Source organism: Mirounga leonina, unplaced genomic scaffold (genome assembly GCF_011800145.1).
Source record: "Mirounga leonina isolate KUSES-001 unplaced genomic scaffold, KU_Mleo_1.0 Mir_454, whole genome shotgun sequence".
Classification (NCBI taxonomy): Eukaryota; Metazoa; Chordata; class Mammalia; order Carnivora; family Phocidae; genus Mirounga; species Mirounga leonina.
Window position 1 is genome coordinate 15,224,890 of NW_023270763.1, and position 20,800 is coordinate 15,245,689.

The following is a 20,800-nucleotide window of genomic DNA, read 5'->3' on the forward strand; positions in this document are numbered from 1 at the left end:
GCAAGTAGATTAGTAAGTGCCTCAGGCTGAGGGGATTGGGGAAAACGGGAAGTGACGGCTAATGGGTATGGGGTTTCCTTTCGGGGTGATTGATGAAAATGTCCTAAAATCGATTGTGTGATGGTTACACAATTTTGTGCATATATATATATATATATTTTTAAAGATTTTATTTATTTATTTGAGAGAGAGAGAATGAGAGACAGAGAGCATGAGAAGGAGGAAGGTCAGAGGGAGAAGCAGACTCCCTGCTGAGCAGGGAGCCCGATGCGGGACTCGATCCCGGGACTCCAGGATCATGACCTGAGCCGAAAGCAGTCGCTTAACCAACTGAGCCACCCAGGCGCCCCGTGCATATATTAAAAACCATTGGATTGTGTACTTTAAATAGAGGACTTGTATGGCATGTGAATTATATCTCAGTAAAGCTGTTACTTTTTTTTAAGATTTTATTTTTAAGTAATCTCTACACTCAGCATGGGGCTTGAACTCACAACCCCTAGATCCAGAGTTGCATGCTCCACCAACTGAGCCAGCCAGGTGCCCCAAAGCTATTACTTTTTCAAAAATTAAAATGAGATCACAAACCTCTGAAAGCCCCTGGCTCTGCTGCCTAAGAACAAGGGATCAGTATATCTAACTTTGTTTTTCTTTATTCAGTTAGCAAAATCTTGTAAGCAATTTGATCTGAAGAAATTTAAACAAATACCCACCATGATATTTTTCTTTAGAACATCTAAATCAAATGAAGAAGATGATCTGATCTGACCCAAGCTGCTTTGGGGCAGAAGAAATGGACCACTAGGATTACAAAGCTCATCAAAAGAAAATGAGCAAGATCAGCAGGCCTAGAGCAAGAGAAAGGGAAGGAAGGAGATGGCTCCACAAAGTAATTATAGGAAGACCCGAGGGCTGCCCCCAAAGTCATTTAATCAGTCTTTTAACGTTAAGGGCTATGTCCCAATCCACTTCCTGCATTCCAGACCCCTTCAGGAAAAGTGCTCACCATGACCTGAAGCCACCTGCCTGCCCCTCTCCTCCACAAAACAGAATTGCAACTGAGATGCCCTTCTTATTGCCCCAAAAATACTTCACCCAACTACAAGACCTAAAAAAACAACAACTGAGTAGCCAGGTGAGGGGCTGGTGCTTATATCTCACCTAGTAAACTATGAGAACAAATTCCAGATGTGGGGGATCCAGGAAGAATAGAGGACACAGATCGCTTCTGTGGAATCTGGCAGGGAGGTGGGCTCCCTGCCTGTCACATGGCAGGATGTCTCCCAGAGCAGGACAGCTTTAGGTGGCCCAGGGGCCACACTGTGAAAGGCAGCCAGAATCAAGGAGCTGCTTGAAGTGAAGCAAAGCTCAGAGTCGTTTGGGAAAAGTTTTTTCTGCTTTCTAAATCTACCCCCAACTCACACAGTATATGTTAAGAAAAAAGACTCCAAAATATACTCTTAAGTGAAAAGAACAAAGTTAAAAACAGTGTATATAATATGTCCATTTGCATTTTTTTAAGGACACACACCCACCCACCCCCACACACACATGCTTGTAATTTTCAGAAATGATCTCTGGAAGGATGCACAGTAAACTACAGCAGTGGTTGTTTCTGGATGGAAAACTGAAGAGCTTGGGGACAGGAGTGGGAAAGAGACTTATTTTTCACTATATCTATATACTCAGGCACTTTTTGGAAGTTTGTGTCATGTACTTGGCTTACCTATTTAAAATAAATTCAGGGGGCTCCTGGGTGGCTCAGTTGGTTAAGTGTCTGCCTTCAGCTCGGGTCATGATCTCAGGGTCCTCGGTTGGAGCCCCGCGTTGGGCTCCCTGCTCACTGGGAAGCCTGCTTCTCCCTCTCCTCCCCGCTTGTGCTCTCTCTCGCTATCTCTGTCGCTATCTGTCTCTCAAACAAATAAAATCTTTAAAAAAAGTAAAAAAAAATAAATAAATTCAGAATTAAAAAAACCCTCTCTTCTGCAAAACCTACCATTCAAGCCTATATGAACCTCTGGTTCACATGACGTGTACGTGGCTTTGTGTAATTTCATAAGCCACATATTATACATAGTGTGAACATGCTGTATGAATTTTACCTCTTCAGCCTTACCTCTTCCAGGTGATCTGCTCAGGCTCAGATAACCTCACCTGAGGGCACAAACAGCTTCATCCCCTGAGCAATCAAGAGGCAATTCAAAGGACTCAGAGCTTGTTTCTTCCAAACAGCCTAGGCAGCCCCCAGGAGCCCAAGAAAAGAGAGGATGTGGACAAGTGGCCGCTGACACCCCAGGGGCAGCCTGGAAGCCACTGCCCCCTAAGGCCAGCCTCGCACAGCTCCCACGTGGGGATTCATCTCCCAGGAAGGCCTGGCCCAGGGTGAGTGAGGACCATATTATCTCACCTCCTGGAAGGAAAGTCTGGTCAATACACCTAGGAACGTTCAGGCTTAGAGGAGAACTAAAGGGGCAGCACAGGCCTCCATCACTTTTACTTTATGGGTATGTTGGCTTTGATTTGGTTTTGGGTGCAGCAGAGCTCCCTTCATGGCATTGCCATTCCAGAATCTGGCATGGACTGAGGATGGTGGCAGAGGTGGAAGTGGGGAGAGGCCCTCAGAAACGGGGAAGAGAATCAGGCCAGGTCCTACTTTTTTATTCTCTGTCCCAGCCCAAGGGAGCTGGAAATGAGAGTCGGGAGCAAGGGGCTTGGAAACAGAAAATGGAGAAGTCAGGCTACCTTTGCAGTGCAAGTGAAGGAGCAGAGATCTTTCAGAGAGCACACACATGGCTGTGGGAGAAGTGTGGGAAGTGGAGAAGTGGGGACAAAGGCAGGTCTCAAGAGTAAGGGCAGGAATGGTGATGACAGAAGGTGGTTGTGTCTGCCCAGCACTCCGTCCTGCGCCCAGCACAAGGCCCAGCACGCATTAAATGAATGGATGAGTGAAGAATAGAGAGAATGGCAAAAGCCGCAGCTGTCAATAAAGGCCACCAAGGCAAAGCAGAGAGGGACGTGGGGAAGAGAAAAGAAAGGCACTCAGGGTCCTGCCTGGGAGGGCAGAGAGACAGGGTGAGGGCTCCAGAGGCAAAGATCCTTGTTGGGGAATTGAGGGTTAAATTAAACTTTTGCCCAACCTAAAGTGACCCCCAAGTCCTGGCTGACTTAGGACAAAATGAAACACTTACCTGCAAATAGCATCAAAGGGCCAATGAGCGGCAGGCGACACCTCACAATGCTCTTGAAGCTTGTGGGATAGAGGGATTTGAGACAGAAAGAAAATGGTGATACAATTTAAAGAAAAGGAAAAGAAAAGAGCATGCCTCTGCACTTTCCCCACCCCTAGATCCAGGAAAACTGGCCAGGTCAGGCCCCTCAGCCACATCATCATTTTAAAATGAAAATCCAGCCTAGCCTATGAGCAGGCATTTTCCAAATGGCTGCAGAATTCCTGCACCTTCCAAAAATACCTCTTCACGGAACCCCTGCCAGGGAGCGAGGGCCACATGCCCAGGCTGGAACCAACCAGTCGGGCTTCCTGAGCCTAGGAGCTCCCACCCACATGCTCTGCAGACCCTAGATGCAGGAAGTGTCCCCTGCTCTGCCAGTAAACCCAGCCAGACAGCTACGGGTGCTGAGCTCAAGACTGGGAGCAAAGCATCCTCTAGCTGCACTTACAACAAAAAAGATTGTGTGACTTCCAGGAGTGGTTTTCAAACCTATCTCTGCATATAAACCACCTGTGCAGCTTTGTAAACTAGACAGCAAGCCTCTCATGGATTATATGTAGCAGAAGCTCTGGGAGAAGTGTCACCCAGACCACGGGGCCGGGGGGGGGGACAGTGACTGGAGTAGTGACTGGGAGGTGGCACAAGGGGGACTAGAGAGAGGCTAGTCGGTGATATTCTGTGTCCTGACCTGGAAATTACCCGGTTTGTTGACTTCATGAAAACTCATTAAATTCTATTCACGTGTGCACTTTTCTTTTTTCTTTTTTTTTTTTAAGATTTTATTTTTTTATTTATTTGACAGAGAGAGACAGTGCAAGAGAGGGAACACAAGCAGGGGGAGGGGGAGAGGGAGAAGCAGGCTTCCTGCTGAGCAGGGAGCCCGATGCGGGGCTCGATCCCAGGACCCTGGGATCATGACCTGAGCCGAAGTCAGACACTCAACGACTGAGCCACCCAGGCGCCCCCACTTGTGCACTTTTCTGTATGTTTGTTACACTTCATTTTTCAAAAAGTTCCCAGATAAATTCTGCTCCCCTACCAGATATGAAGACCACTGAGTCAGAGGTCCAGGGTGAGTGTCTTAGGTTACACTAGAGAAGCTGAGTGCTTTGGGGTGTATGTTGGATCTAGCTACAGGGGTCTGACTCTACTCTTAGGCAAGTCTCTGACTTTCAAAGGAAAGAAGCTCCAGGGAAGGGAGGGACCCCAGTGGGAGGTGCTCCAGGGAACAGCCCTCCGTGCCTGCACCCTGCTTCTTGGACAGGGCTTGCTGAGGCCTGTGACCCAACTCAAGAGGGCCATTTTTACCTGTGGCCTTGGTTTTCCTTCCCTGGTTAAAGAGGCTACAAAGGCTACCAGCTTCTTGCCACCCTCCTCCATCCCTTTACCAGGGCAATCAGCTTCTTGGAAGGATATGCTACTTCCTCACAGGATCTGGGGGATTCAAGCACATTGACTAATGTCTTCCACCAGGCACTAGGTGCTGAGGACACAGCAATGAACAAATCGGTCCCTACGGTCCTTATTGGGCTTATATTTTAATGTGGAGCCTGGCATTCAATTACATGTGAAGGAGATCAGGAAACGCCACCTCAAAATCTACCACTGTGGCTTAAGGATCATTTTGAGTTGAAGGCAATTAAGAGACAGAAAACTTGAAAAAAAAAACAGAAAACACAAGTTCTTTGTCCTCTTCCTTTTTGCAGGAAACGAAGCATAAATTTTCCTTTTGCAAAGGAAATTTCTATTTGTAAAGATGCTCCTCCCTCTTACAAGAAAGAGAACTTGGAGAGAACTCACCACTTTATCATCAGTTGAATCTGCATAACAAACCTTACTCAATCACCCTTATCTTCCATTAGTTTCCCGTATATTTAACTTAACACGCTTTGCTGTCCTTAGAAACCCAAATCCTACCCCTTTCCCCAATGCAGTTAAGAATATAAGCCTTTCGGGACACCTGGGTGGCGCAGTTGGTTAAGCCTCTGCCTTTGGCTCAGGTCATGATCCCGGAATCCCAGGATCGAGCCCCACATGGGGCTCCCTGCTCAGCGGGAAGTCGGCTTCTCCCTCTGCCCCTCCCCTTCCTCCCTGCTCAAGTACGCACTCTCTCTCTCTCTCTCACACTCTCTCTCTCTCTCTCAAATAAATAAATAAAATCTTAAAACAAAAAAAGCATATAAGCCTTTCAGGGGCTGCCCCCTCACCCATCACGCAGCACCATGCACATTTGTGGGGAACCTGGTGCTAAACCATTCATAGACGACCTGCTTCTGGGTCGGGGTTTCCTATGTAGGGTTTCCTATGTAGCAGGAGCAGCTCCCTCGCTGTGATCTATTCAAAATCGGCCCTCATCACAAGGGCTTGTAAAAAAACAAAACAACAACAACAACAGGGGTGCCTGGGTGGCTCAGTCGTTAAGCATCTGCCTTCGGTTCAGGTCACGATACCAGGGTCCTGGGATCGAGCCCCGCGTCGGGCTCCCTGCTCCAAGGGAAGCCTGCTTCTCCCTCTCCCACTCCCCCTGCTTGTGTTCCCTCTCTCGCTGTGTCTCTCTCTGTCAAATAAATAAATTAAACAACAACAACAACAAAAGAAAATAAGAATATGAGCCTTTCAACCTATGGAACGGGAGAAGATATTTGCAAATGACACATCTGATAAAGGGTTAATGTCCAAAATCTATAAAGAACTCATCAAACTCAAACCCAAAAAACAAATAATCCAGTTAAGAATTGGGCAGAAGACACAAAAAGACATTTTTCCAAAGATGTACAGATGGCCAACAGACACATGAAAAGATGCTCAGCGTCACTCATCAGTAGGGAAACACAAACCAAAATCATGAGGAGATACCACCTCATACCAGTCAGAATGGTTAAAATTAACAACACAAGAAACAACAGGTGTTGCAAGGATATGGAGAAAGGGGAACCCTCTTACAATGTTGGTGGGAATGCAAACTGGTGCAACCACTCTGGAAAACAGTATGGAGGTTCCTCAGAAAGTTAGAGCTACCCTACAGTCCAGCAATTGCACTACTAGGTATTTATCCAAAGGCTACAAAAATTCAAAGGGATTATATGCACCCCGAGTTTATAGCAGTATTATCAACAATATGGAAAGAACCCAGATGTCCATCTACAAATGAATGGATAAAGATGTAACACACACACACACACACACACACACACACACACACAGAGGAATATTACTTAGCCATCAAAAAGAATGAAAGCTTGCCATTTGCAATGACGCAGATGGAACTAGGGTATATTATGCTAAGTGAAATAAGTTAGAGAAAGACAAATACCGTATGATTTCACTCCTATGTGGAATTTAAGAAACAAAACAGATGAACATGGGGAAAGATAAAAAATAAATTAAAAAAAAAAAAAGGAAAGGGAGGCATACCATAAGAGACTCTTAATTACGGAGAACAAACTGAGGGTTGCTGGAGGGAAAGCGGGTGGGGGGAATTGGTTAAGTGGGGGATGGGTATTAAGGAGGGCACTTACTGTGTTGAGCACTGGGTGTTGTATGTAAATCATGAATCACTAAATTCTACTCCTGCAACTATTATTACACCATATGTTAACTAAAATTTAAATAAAAACTTGAAACTAAAAAAAAAAAAAGAATATAAGCCTTTAACTTCAGCCATTTAAGAAGCCATCTACTTCCTTTGTTGGTTCCTGTGTGCCTGGGCAATAATAAACCTTTTCTCCTGTTAACCTGTTGTCAGTTTAATCCTCAGGCCCTAGCCTCTGAGCCTAAGACGACTGTGCCGCCTTTCCCACACGTACTCAACAGAAGCATTCAAGACAATGAAGACTTGCTCACCACTCACTGTGCCCAGGTCTCCATGTCTGATCCTTTGCTCGTACACACTCTTCCACCTGCACTGACCTCAACCCAGCTCTGCTGTGAAAATTCAGCCAACCTGCTGCAAACGCCAGTTGCACTGGGAAGGGTCTCATCTCTGTGACTCTTGTGACTGTGCTCTGCTTTACACTTTTCTTAAGAAACTCTTTCTGCTCTACTTTGCATTCTTGTTCTCTGTGTATTTGTCTGGTTCTCCTCCCTCACCCTCAGCAGATAGGAAAGGGGCATATTGTACCTGCTACATATTCTCTGCAGCACCCAGCACTATTCTGGGCCCATAAAAGGACTTAGAATGTTTGTTGAGATGGATTAAATTGAATGATGGGACAGGGTTTCCCTTAAGAATCATCAGTTCACTTTGTTCTACATCTCTGTAACTCACAGACAAAAAACCCTATTGTTTTTTTCTTAACTTTATTTCGAAAAATTTTAAACAGAAAAAATTGGTGAGAATAGTACAATTAACTCCAGTATATATATTGTTTACCAAGTGTCCAACTGTTGATGCACCCATTGTTAACATTTGCTACATTTGTTTGATATCTGTCTATATATAATTATCATTGTTACTGTTTTTGAACCATTTGATAATAAATTACATTGTGTCTTTTTTTTTTTTTTTTAAGATTTTATTTATTTATTTGACAGAGAAAGACACAGCGAGAGAGGGAACACAAACGGGGAGTGGGAGAGGGAGAAGCAGACTCCCTGCCAAGCAGGGAGCCCGATGCGGGACTCGATCCCGGGACTCCAGGACCATGACCTGAGCCGAAGGCAGTCGCTTAACCAACTGAGCCACCCAGGCGCCCAGTGTGTCTTTTTTTTTTTTTAAGACTATTCATTTATTTGACAGAGAGAAAGAGCCAGAGAGCACAAGTGGGTTGGAATGGCAGAGGGAGAGGGAGAAGCAGACTCCCCACTGAGCAGGGAGCCCGAAGTGGGGCTCAATCCCAGGACCCCTGGGATCATGACCTGAGCTGAAGGCAGATGCTTAACCGACTGAGCCACCCAGGTGCCCTGGACATTGTATCTTATGTTCCTTTTTACTTCATAGTTATCTCCTAAAAACAAGGACATTCTCTTATACAATGATCCAGTGAAGGAAATTTATCGAATTTTTGTACTATACAGTCCATGTTCACATTTTTGAATCGTCCCAATTATGTCTTTTTTGAAAGAGAATTTCAACCACCTCCCTTTTTGACCTCAGTCTGTACTTTGTAATTGATTAAGTTCTTCTTTCCAGCTTATCTCTGAACTCCGGCAAAAGAGCCTGCAGGCAAAGCATCCCCTGATGGAAACCGAAACCACCCGCTCAAGCAGTGACGGCCCTGAGCCCGCAAGACCCCACCTGTGACTGACCCCAAGACACTGATGACCTGACCTTTACTGCCCACCTGCAGGTGCCCTCCGTCCTTCGTCCCACATTTTCCTTGAGGAAACCTAGAAGTATTTTCGGCACTTCGGAGACGGTCTTGAGATGTCAGTCTGCTGTCTTCCCGGTGTCCGCCTCGCTGAAATAAATCCTTCTTGTTTCACTACCACTCGTCTCAGGGTCTTTAGTTTCTCTCAGCCAGGAGAGGCCGAACCCAGTCTGTTTGGGGCCCCAGAGCCAATGCTCCTGCGCTCTTGGGCCCGGGCTACATTTACGGCCAGTTCTTCCTTCTAATCTGTGTGTGCATTTGGTTATGTCACTTTTGCCTTTCCTCACTCTTCCTCTGTCTTTTGAGGCATACTACATTTACATTTATGGAACAGTCTTCAGCTTGCGTTTGTCTGCTGTTTGGGGGGGCAGGAACACCCCAAAAGGGAGGGGCCATCATAGCAGGAAGCACATCAAGTCAATTTGACTCATGATCAGTGATGCTAACTTCTGGTTAAGGTACGACTCTCCACTGTGAAGTTAACATTTTTTCCCGTTGTAACTTACAAGTAATCTGTGGAAATTACTCAGTATTCCGGGGACTGTGGAAATGGCCCGGTCCCTGTCTGATGAGGATTCCTGCCTGGCCCTGCTATTTTTGCCAGTCATTCAAGGAAAGTGGAGCTGGCTGCCGCCCAGGGGCTGAGGCGCTGGAGATCACAGGGCCAGCTTGGACGGAGAAGGGAAGGCAAGCAGGGCAGGAAACGAAGCAGAGAGCCGCGAAGGCAGCCCGGCTGCCGCGCTGGGCGCTGAGCTGCGGCTGACTGAAGTAGGGGTGGCAGGCACCCCGCACCCCATCAGTGCCCTTCAGGACCCCTTGGGGCTGCCGCAGCGGGGCTGGCCCTTCACGCAAACCACACTCTGGAAAAGGACCAGTTTGCAGGAAGCAGAAAAACCACCCTTTCCCTCCCTCTTCCCTGGTGGTCCCTGGTAATCCCCAAGGGTTTCCGAATGTCCCAGAAGCATTATTCCCAGAAAATTTCCAGGGGCCAGTGAATCTGAAGGGTTCCAGGTCTCTGGGCCCTGCCTGGCCCTCCCAGGCAGGCTCCACGCCTTGCAAATATTTGCTGTGCCATTGTACACACCCGGGGCTGGCAGTCAAGGTGGAATGCGGGGTGCACAGCCCCAGGACACACACAGCCCCGGACAAACTGGCCACAAGTCCTCTACGCCCAGCCAAAAGCGCAGTCACTTCCTGCGGCTGCCGTAACAAACCGTGGAGCAACAAACACAGAACAAAGGTGTCAGCACGAAGTGCACGTTCTCTAGGGGGAATCTGTCCTCACCCTTTCCAGCTCCTGGTGGCTACAGGCATTCTGTGACCTCCTCGGCTGTATCTTCCAAATTCTGCCACCGTGGTCACATTGCCCCCCAGCGCCTCTCACAGAAAACTTGGATTTCAGGCAGGATCCTGCAGACACCCGGATAATCCGGGACGGTCTCATAGTAGATCCTTAACTTGACTACATCTACAAAGACCCTTTTTCCAAATCAGGTCACTTTCACAGATTTTGGGGGTTAGCACATATCTTTTGGGGGGCCACCATTCAACCCACTACAGACGGTATCCACGTACTTTCTTTCATTCTGCACAAATGGTAATTTTCCAAATGTTTCTCTGAATGAATTCTACACTCATAGCTAGAATTCATTAAAATAGTTCGTAGGTGGCTTGGTTGGTTGAGCATCCGGCTCTTGGTTTCGGCTCAGGTCCTGGTCTCGAGGTCAAGGTTGTGGGATCAGGCCTGAGTGGGGCCCCAGTGCTCAGCCTGGAGTCCGCTTGTCCCTCTCTCTCCTCCCTCTCTCTCTCTGTTTCTCTCTTGCTCTCAAATAAACAAACAAATAAAATCTTTAAAAACAAAATAGGGGCGCCTGTGTGGCTCAGTCGTTAAGCGTCTGCCTTCGGCTCAGGTCATGATCCCAGGGTCCTGGGATCAAGTCCCACATCAGGCTCCCTGCTCATCAGGGAGTCTGCTTCTCCCTCTCCCGCTCCCCCCTGCTGTGCTCTCTCTCTCTCTCTCTCTCTGTGTGTCAAATAAATAAAAATCTTAAAAATAATAATAATAAAATAAATAAAATAGTCCCTCATGGCTCTTTTGGGTCTACCCAAGTATTTTTCTTCATGTACACGGATACACACACACACGCATGCACATACACACAAAAACATGTACACACAGAGATTTACAAATTGTACACACATCCTTGTACAGAAATGTGCATCTAGGGGCGCCTGGGTGGCTCAGATGGTTAAGCATCTGCCTTCGGCTCAGGTCATGATCTCAGGGTCCTGGGATCAAGCCCCACATTGGGCTCCTGGCTCAGCAGGGAGCCTGCTTCTCCCTCTCCCTCTGCCTCTCTCCCTGCTCATGCTCTCTCTCTCTGTGTATCTCTGTGTCTCAAATGAATAAATAAAATCTTTAAAAAAAAAAGAGAAATGTGCATCTATACTGTACTCATTCAATACCCATTTATTGAGTGCCCACTGTATGCCAGGCCCTGTGGAACGCAGGAAACAGCAGTGAATAAGGCAGCAAGCCTGTGCCTTATTTACACACTGGTAAAATATTTACATGCACACAATGTGCAAACTACAAATGCAGAATACACAAGGATTTTTACACTCCCAGGGCTCCCAGAAGGGCTAAATTCAGCAATTCTAGGCCATAGGCAGCAAGGGAATGTGAAGGCCTTGATGTAAATAAAGTCACCAGCGAAGTGGTTGAGATATTTGTTGAGTAGGGGTGAATCCCACCCCTGAAAGAGCAGATCGTTGCCTTGTTGATCGTTGAGAGGCTTGCTCTTTGGGGCTGTGAGATAGAGGCGTCTGAACAGATGGGACCAGCTGGGCCTTAAATGGCCCAAGAAGTCCAGGATACATGCTGATACTGGCTTTGCGAGGACAAACAGCACTAGGCTGGATGGAGGGAAGGGAGACAGCCCACCGGAGGCACATGCAGGAAGCTCAGGGTCAGAATTGGCAATGATGTACGGAATAAGGTGAGATGATGAAGACAGTATCACGGCATTGTCTACCAATGCTGGTACTCACACGAGTGTGATGAGTATGTCATGTGGCAGCTCAGCGAGGCTTACCTACAGACCCCAGAATTCCCTTTTTAGTGTGGTCCTAACTAGTGTGGGCTACAAGCAGTATTCTCACATGAAGTCAGAGGATGGAAGGAAGGCAGCGGCCATTCGGTGGCATACACACAGTCTTTCCCAATGATTCGTGCAATTGTTGTCTATCCCCTCTGGATCTTCCTTCCTGAGTGCCCGGGAACAAGCTTCCACCTGCATCTGTGGAGCTCCAGCCTGCTTGAGACCTTCCCTCCCACTGCCTGCCCTGCTGTGGACTTTGGATTTGCCTTGCCAGCCCCCACAATTGCATAAGCCAGTCCCTTATGAAATGAAACATTTTTAGAAAGCGAAAAATATGTATATATGGGCTAAACGCTAAGACACCAAGATTTTTATAAACTGTCAGGAATTCAAATATCTTTTTAAAGAATCAAACTACATATTGAAATACATTTCAAAATACGAAAGTTTATAATATCATAAAATATCAAACAAAATATCAACATGAATTATAGATTATAATTCTGTAACTCGTTAACAAATTCATTTAATGAAAACTAAGTATCACTTAAAAATAATCAGCTTGGCACAATAGTCAAAATAGAAGTTTAATCATGAAACACTGATCATGAAATAACATTACTTGATTTTCTAAATCAAAGCAATTTTAAAATATAAAGAGTGTCGGGTGCCTGGGTGGCTCAGTTGGTTAAGCAACTGCCTTCGGCTCAGGTCATGATCCTGGAGTCCCGGGATCGAGTCCCGCATGGGGCTCCCTGCTCGGCGGGGAGTCTGCTTCTCCCTCTGACCCTCCTCCCTCTCGTGCTCTCTGTCTCTCATTCTCTCTCTCACAAATAAATGAATAAATAAATAATCTTTAAAATATAAAGAGTGTCTGCAAAGAAATGGAAAGACATTCCTTGCTCATGGATTGGAAGAACAAATATTGTTAAAATGGTGATACTCCCCAAAGCAGTCTACACATTTAATGCAATCCCTACCAAAATACCAACAGCATTTTTCACAGAACTAGAACAAACAATCCTAAAATTTGCATGAAACCACAAAAGACCCAGAATAGCCAAAGCAATCTTGAAAAAGAAAAACAAAGCTGGAGGCATCACAATTTTGGACATCAACTTATATTACAAAGCTGTAGTAATCAAAGGAGTATGGTACTGGCACAAAAATAGACACATAGATCAATAGAACAGGACAGAAAATCCAGGAATAAACCCACAATTTTATGGTCAATTGATCTTCCACAAAGCAGCAAAGAGTATGCGATGGGAAAAAGAATGTCTCTTCAACAAATGGTGCGGGGAAAACCAGACAGGAACATGAAAAAGAATGAAACTGGATCACTTTCTTTCTTTTTTTTTTTTAAGATTTTATTTATTTATTTTACAGAGACAGGAACAGCGAGAGCAGGAACACAAGCAGGGGGAGTGGGAGAGGGAGAAGCAGTCTTCCTGGCCGAGCAGGGAGCCTGATGCGGGGCTCAATCCCAGGACCCTGGGATCATGACCTGAGTCAAAGGCAGACGCTTAACAACTGAGCCACCCAGGCGCCCAGAACTGGACCACTTTCTTATACCATACACAAAAATAAATTCAAAATGGAGTAAAGACCTAAATGTAAAACTTGAAACCATAAAAATCCTACAAAAGAGCACAGGCAATAATTTCCTTGACATCAGCCATAGCAACATCCCTCTAGATAGGTCTCCTGAGGCAAGGGAAACAAAAGCAAAAATAAACTATTGGGACTGGATCAAAATTAAAAGCTTCTGCACAGTGAGGGAAACAGTCAATAAAACTAAAAGTCACCATACGGAGTGGGAGAAGATATTTGCAAATGACATATTCAATAAAGGGTTATGATCCAAAATCTACAAAGAATTTTTACAACTCAATTCTCTAAAACCAGATAATCCAATTAAAAAATGGGTAAAAGACATGGACATACATTTCTCCAAAGAAGACATACAGATGGCCAACAGACACATGAAAAGATGCTCAACATCACTCATCATCAGGGAAATGCAAATCAAAACTACAATGAGATATCACCTCACACCTGTCAGAATGGCTAAAATCAACAACACAAAAATAACAGGTGTTGGCAAGGATGCAGAGAAAGGGGAACCCTCTTATACTGTTGGTGGGAATGCAAACTGGTGCAGCCACTCTGGAAAAGAGTATGGAGGTTTCTCAAAAAGTTAAAAATAGAACTATCCTATGATCGAGCAATCGCATTACTGGGAATTTACCCAAAGAATACAAAAACACTAATTCAAAGGGATACATGAACCCTGATGTTTATAGCAGCATTATTTACAATAGCTAAGATATGGAAGCAGCCCATGTATCCATCAGTTGATGAATGAAAAAGATGCTGTATATACATACAATGGAATATTATTCAACCATAAAAAAGTGAAACTTTGCCATTTGCAATGACATGGATGGAGCTACAGAGTATTATGCTAAGAGAAGTAAGTCAGTCAGAGAAAGACAAATACCATATGATTTCACTTATATGTGGAACTTAAAAAACAAAACAAATGGGGCGCCTGGGTGGCTCAGTCGTTAAGCTGCTGCCTTCAGCTCAGGTCATGATCCCAGAGTCCTGGGATCGAGTCCCACATCGGGCTCCCTGCTCAGTGGGAAGCCTGCTTCTCCCTCTCCCACTCCCCCTGCTTGTGTTCCTGCTCTCCCTGTCTCTGTCAAATAAATAAATAAAATCTTAAAAAAAAAAAAAAAGAAACAAAACAAATGAGCAAAGGAAAAAAAAGAGAGAGGCAGGCAAACGAAGAAACAGACTCTCAACTATAGAGAACAAACTGTAGGTTACCAGAGGGGATGGGGTTGGGGGATGGGTAAAATAAGTGATGTGGATTAAGGAGTGTATTTGTGATGAGCATTGGGTGATTAAAATAGAACCTTAAAAATAAATAAATAAATGTATATATATTATAAAAAATATAAACAGTATCTGGAGTTATGAGATAATTTTTTGTGCAAATATTTCCAGCTGCTGAAAAACTCCTTCTGACCCTTCACTACTTGGGAGAAGGTGAGGAGATAAACCCAAATGTTTTTCTGTTGTTAAAAAAATGAAATCCGGGGCGCCTGGGTGGCTCAGTTGGTTAAGCAACTGCCTTCGGCTCAGGTCATGATCCTGGAGTCCCTGGAATGAGTCCCGCATCGGGCTCCCTGCTCGGCAGGGAGTCTGCTTCTCCCTCTGACCCTCCCGACCCTCCCCCCTCTCATGTGCTCGCTCTCTCTCAAATAAATAAATAAAAATCTTTAATTAAAAAAAAAAGAATTCCGGTAAAGAAGATGTGGTATATATATACAATGGAATATTATGCAGCCATCAAAAGGAATGAGATCTTGCCATTTGCAACAATGTGGATGGAACTGGAGGGTATTATGCTGAGCGAAATAAGTCAAACAGTGAAAGACAAGTATCATATGACCTCACTGATATGAGGAATTCTTAATCTCAGGAAACAAACTGAGGATTGATGGAGTGGGGGGTGGGGTGGGAGGGATGGGGTGACTGGGTGATAGACACTGGGGAGAGTATGTGCTCTGGTAAGTGCTGTGAATTGTGCAGGACTGTTGAATCTCAGATCTGTACCTCTGAAACAAATAATGCAATATATGTTAAGAAAAAAAAAAAAAAAGAAGGTAGCAGGAGGGGAAGAATGAAGGGGGGGAAATCGGAGGGGTAGACGAACCATGAGAGACGATGGACTCTGAAAAACAAACTGAGGGTTCTAGAGGGGAGGGGGGTGGGAGGATGGGTTAGCCTGGTGATGGGTATTAAAGAGGGCACGTTCTGCATGGAGCACTGGGTGTTATGCACAAACAATGAATCATGGAACACTACATCTAAAACTAATGAAGTAATGTATGGGGATTAACATAACAATAAAAAAATTTAAAAAATTTAAAAATTAAAAAAAATAAAATAAATAAAAAATAAAATAAAAAATAAAATAAATTAAAATAAATTTAAAAATTTTTAAAAAAATAAAAAAAAAACAAAACGAAATCCGGGATGCCTGGGTGGTTCAGTTGGTTAAGCATCTGCCTTCAGCTCAGGTCATGATCCCAGTGTCCTGGCATTGAGTCCCACATCAGGCTCCTTGCTCAGCGGGCAGCCTGCTTCTCCCTCTGCCTACCACTCTCCCTGCTTGTGCTTGCTGTCTGTCTGTCTTTCTCTCTCTCTGTCTGACAAATAAATAAAATCTTTAAAAAAAAACAAACAAAATCCAACAGAGTAAATTGTAAAGATCTCATTGGCTTTATACAATGATTGATGAATTGACCAACAGACACAGAGTCAAAATGAAAGACTTTTATAGACAGAAGAGAACAGGAACAAGGAAGTTATACTAGCAAAAAGCAGACTGGCTGTGGCAAAGTCACTTTCCTTTAGGGGATGGCAGGGGACTATCACGCAAATTACTCACTAATATTGACCAGGTAATTTCTCACTGATTTAATATTCCATTTCTGGAGGAGCCAAAACTGTGATTAAGTTAAGTCTTGGTTTGGTGATGTGGGATTTAAAATAAGTGATTCCATTTGGAGCGCGGTGTTTTGTTTTTAACAATTCCCCCTTTTGATCAGACTCTCAGCCTGAGAGAAGTGATAAAAATTTAAGGCATTAGCACTATTCCCAGCTACCACTCTGAAGCTACTTATTCTCTCTGTAGTATTCATTGGTCACAGCATCTGGTTCACATTCTTTAAGTCAGTCATTCTCTTTGTTCCTTTTCTGATGTTGTAGTCTTAGCGAGATCATTTGCTTGGTGGTTACCAGCTGTGAACATGCATTTAAGGTTTTTGAGAGAATACAGTATGTCCAGGACACAATTGTGATTATTATAAACAGAATAATTCCCAGTATCCGAAGTGCACTTCAGAGCTGTGGTCCCCAAGGCCCAAATAAAAATGAAATAAGTCAAAGAAAGATGTTGAAAGAGTCACTTTTGTAAGCTACGTGGATTATTCAATTATTTTATGTAGCTTTTGGCTTCCCCAAAAGTGTTAATCTTGGAGTTGGCCATAGCTCAGACGTCTTGCTCAGCTAAAAGGTAATCAAAGGCCATCCTATTGTCAAAAACAACTTCAGCCAAAGAATCTAGGGAATTTTGTTGGGCAGCTACTGCTTTAGCAGCAATTCTGCAGTATCTTCAAGAGAGAGGTTCTTGATCATAGCATCGTTTGCAGTTACTCCTAACTTAGGGGAATAAGGATCTGCCAAAGGAAGTGACTTTGAATCATGAATGCCTCTTGGTAATTCCTGGGTCTGTGGTCAGGACAAGAAAGGTGAGAGCCACAAAGACCAGTAAAATATAAGGATCCGTAGACCACACAAGCAGTTTTATTTTGGTTACTTTTGCCTTGTGTCCCTTTCTTTGTAAGAGCCTGGATGCAAGGTTCTCAGGTTTGGGGTTAGTAACCAGAGACAGGAAATAGACCCCCAGGGTTAGGGAACCTAGTATGATAGAGAGGAAGCTGAGTTTGTTGTAGAGAAACTGAGGCATTGGAAATCAGGGAGAAGTCTATGATGGGCAGAACCACAGAATCATCAGAACCATGGCAAATCCAACAGACATTTGAAGTTGGATTACCTCCCTTTGCAAGGCCTGAAATATGTAAACAATGGTATTTTCTTTCCAGGCCAGAGCAAGGCAAAAGGTGAACAAAAAAGTCACAGGACCTTCATGGTGTAAGAATTAGAAAAAGGATGGTCAGATAGGAAAAGAGAAATGGAAAAAAATCTGATGTCTGGGAAAGAAGCAGTCTACCTCAATGTCAGCTACTTCTTCTCCTAGTCAATTTGATTTTGAGGTCTCCAGCATTTGTATAGGACCAGATGTCAGTTGGAGCCTTCTTCATTTGTGAAATATGCACCCAAGGTTCAACACCTTGTAATCTGGCACCGTGGTGTTATAAATTGTTCTCAGTACAGTCCTTTCCATGACTCACTTTTACAAAAGCATTAGAGTAAAACAGTAATTGTCTGTAAATGACAAAAGACTTTCAAATACCTGTTGCTAAAGATCTGATGAGAGTTCACTACTGACCAGAAAATTTGGTTATTTCTGTGACACGCAACATTTTAAGATAACTAGAATTATGACTAATAACATTATACCAGGACATACAAGATTTCTAGAAATTTCATACAATTTCTGGAACACTTACATTAACAGAAGCATTACCTCTAACTTGACAATGCTTCCCATGTAATTTAATATATCAAATAAGCCTAATTAGTTTAATATCTCTCTTTTCATATGGAAAGAGAACAAATCTTTGAAGATATTCCTGGGATCCACTGGAAATCCCAAAGTTAGGTGGAGGTTGAAAAAAGATGATTTAGAATTTGATTTTGGGAAGTTATTTAAAAAATATCAAAAGACTTTGGGCACTTTACTAAAAAGGATCACAGAGCATTATGAAACAATACTTAATTATGCATTTAGCCAAACTGACAATAAAAAATGTCAAAGGCAAATACAGAAGGTTACATAGTTCTGAGCAAAACTTTGCCCTTTCAATATTACGACTAGGTTTACTTAAGTAATCAAAGATATGTTGATAAAGATAACACAAAGCACAGGAAATTATTTTGATAAAACATAAAATCTTCGCTTTCTAGGCAAATTGCTTAAAAGGTAAAAAAACAAAAAACAAACAAACAAAAAAACCCCTGAAAACCTTTGTTTAAATTTCTTATTAAGAGATTAAGAACAGGGCGCCTGGGTGGCTCAGTTGTTAAGTGTCTGCCTTCGGCTCAGGTCATGATCCCAGGGTCCTGGGATGGAGCCCCGCATCGGGCTCCCTGCTCCACGGGAAGCCTGCTTCTCCCTCTCCCGCTCCCCCTGCTTGTGTTCCCTCTCTGGCTGTGTCTCTCTCTGTCAAATAAATAAAAAAAAATCTTAAAAAAAAAAAGAGATTAAGAACAAACCAATAATTTAAGAAAAACATTGCCTTCTTAACAGATTGAAAACTAAATTCTAATTTTGTACCAGTGAACTTTTGATATTAAAATTAATTAAATTTTAAAAATTTAATTAAATTCATTTCAATCTTAGCCAGCTTGGCCACACATAAAATTCCTTTCTGAAATCCCTTTTCCACAAACCTTCTACAACTTTACATGTCTATTTAGTTTGTCCTTTGTTCTCTTTCCCATTCTAAAACAATTAGTTTTACTTTAGGACAAAATTACTTTCTTTTCCATCAACAAAAATGTATCTCCATTCCTCATACTTTCCTTAGTGAAAACACACATTCTATTTTCCTTGTATACAGAGATGTTTCCCTTATTATTTCTGTTAGTTTTAATTAACATATTAGAATTTTTAACCCATAAAAACTTTAATTTCTAGTGAAAATTAAGAATTAAACGATTGTCCATTACTGGCAAATTTATAAACACATTTCATAATTTCTAGAAGCATATGCTTGTTTACAGTAGATTTTCCAATGTGGCACAAACATGTTTACTAATAGACACATATATCTTTAGTTCCTCTGTAAAAGGAACCCCAAAGTAAGTAGACCTATGTTCAGTAATTAATGTTTTATTATTTTATCTTATTTGGAAGTGTTCTAGATATCCAGTGACTATCCATCATTTAAATTAACTTAGCAAAACTCTAAAGTTTCAAGTTACCAAAAAGATTTGGGGAAACTATTTAAGTAGACATATCATAAAACATAACTATTGCTGAAAAGTTCACTTAAAAACTCTTATCTCATTTACATCTATCTAAATCACTTGCTCCCACAATTATGCTTAGACCATCCATGGAGACTTCATGAGACACTAGACAAAGTTAGCCATCATCCTAAGCTATTTTTCTTGCTGACAATCTCTTTAACAGGGATAACATGAGCTTATTTGTCATTTAGTAAACTTAGGTAAAATAAATGTGTTATACTTAATGCTGAAAACTCAAAGGATATGCCCATTTTAATTAAACCAACAAACTTAAACCAGTTTTTATTTATTAAAGATTTATCCTAGATCACATGAACTTGAAAAACATTTGGGCTAGTTTTTATATTTCTCAGAGTATACTTAATTTATATAGTGTTTGTTCATTTTTAAGCCAATTAAATAGAGCTCTTTACAAATTACTTTTAGCAACACCATGTGGAGGTAGAAATATATCACACATCTATAAACATACATACATAGACATACATAAACAGACATCCACAGAAATCTTAAAGCTTTTGTTTTAAAAATTTCAGTCAAGAAATGAGTATGGTAATGCAAAACTCACTAGTTTATAAAAGAACAGATGAATCTAAATTACGTTTCTGCAACAGGTATTGGCGAGGATGCAGAGAAAGGGGAACCCTCCTACACTGTTGGTGGGAATGCAAACTGGTGCAGCTACTCTAGAAAACAATAAGGAGTTTCCTCAAAAAGATAAAAATATTTTAAGTACTTAAAAATAGAACTACCCTACAGTTCAGCAATTGCACTACTAGGTATTTACCCAAAGAATACAAAAATACTAATTCAAAGGGATACATGCACCCCAATGTTTATAGCAGCCATGTCCACAATAGCCAAATTACAGAAATAGCTCAAGTGTCCACCAACTGATGAATGGATAAAGATGTGTGTGTGTGTGTGTGTCTTTGTGTGTGTATGTGTATATATATATATATATATGTATATATGTATATATATGTGTGTGTATACATGTATATACATAATGAAATATTATTCAGCCATAGAAAGAATGAAATCTTGCCATTTGCACAACATGGATGGAACTAGGGTATTATGCTAAGTGAAATAAGTCAGTCAGAAAAAGACAAATACCATATGATTTTACTCATATGTGGAATTTAAGAAACAAAACAAATTGGGGCACCTGGGTGGCTCAATTGGTTAAGCATCCAACTCTTGATTTCAGCTCAGGTCATGATCTCAGGGTGGTGAGATTGAGCATAGGGCTCTGTGCTGGTGTGGAGCCTGCTTGGGATTCTCTCTCTTTCCCTCTCCCTCTGCCCCTTCCCCCCCATCATGCACACACTCTCTCTAAGGAAGAAAGAAAAGGAAGAAAGAAAAGAAAGAAAGAAAGAAAGAAAGAAAGAAAGAAAGAAAGAAAGAAAGAAAGAAAGAAAGA